Here is a 472-nt window from a genome sequence, read left to right on the forward strand (position 1 = left end):
CTCTTATTCGTTAAATTAAGATGTACTATTGTTGGCCATATATGTAGACACCTCCTATCATTTTTTATTTATTTTATTTTATTTTATTTTTTATTATCATCAGTTTTACTCCTTCTTACCGAGCCTTAAATTTTGAAACCCCACTAAGTTTTCGATGAAGCTGCAAAGATGTACTATCAGGTTGGGGTCATTGAATTCGGAGACAATTTTGTTGTACTAGCATCTATACAATATCCTCGGCTGTTTGTTTCACCTTCTTTGATCACCTGCTTGCTTGAAAACGTAAAACTGCTGCAAGAAAAAAACTGGCCTAAATTTTCATCAGTTTTGATAACTGCAAGACAAATGTAAATGGAATTTTCCGTGCTAGCTAAGGATCATCATGATTATTAAAGAGAACTAATTTTTTTAGGCGACGGTATATTGGTTAAAGAGGACAAAACCTCAGCTGCGCATCTTGCAAAATGAAAAA

The sequence above is a fragment of the Pavona decussata genome, unplaced genomic scaffold, assembly GCF_977016875.1.
Source record: "Pavona decussata unplaced genomic scaffold, jaPavDecu1.1 SCAFFOLD_28, whole genome shotgun sequence".
Classification (NCBI taxonomy): domain Eukaryota; kingdom Metazoa; phylum Cnidaria; class Anthozoa; order Scleractinia; family Agariciidae; genus Pavona; species Pavona decussata.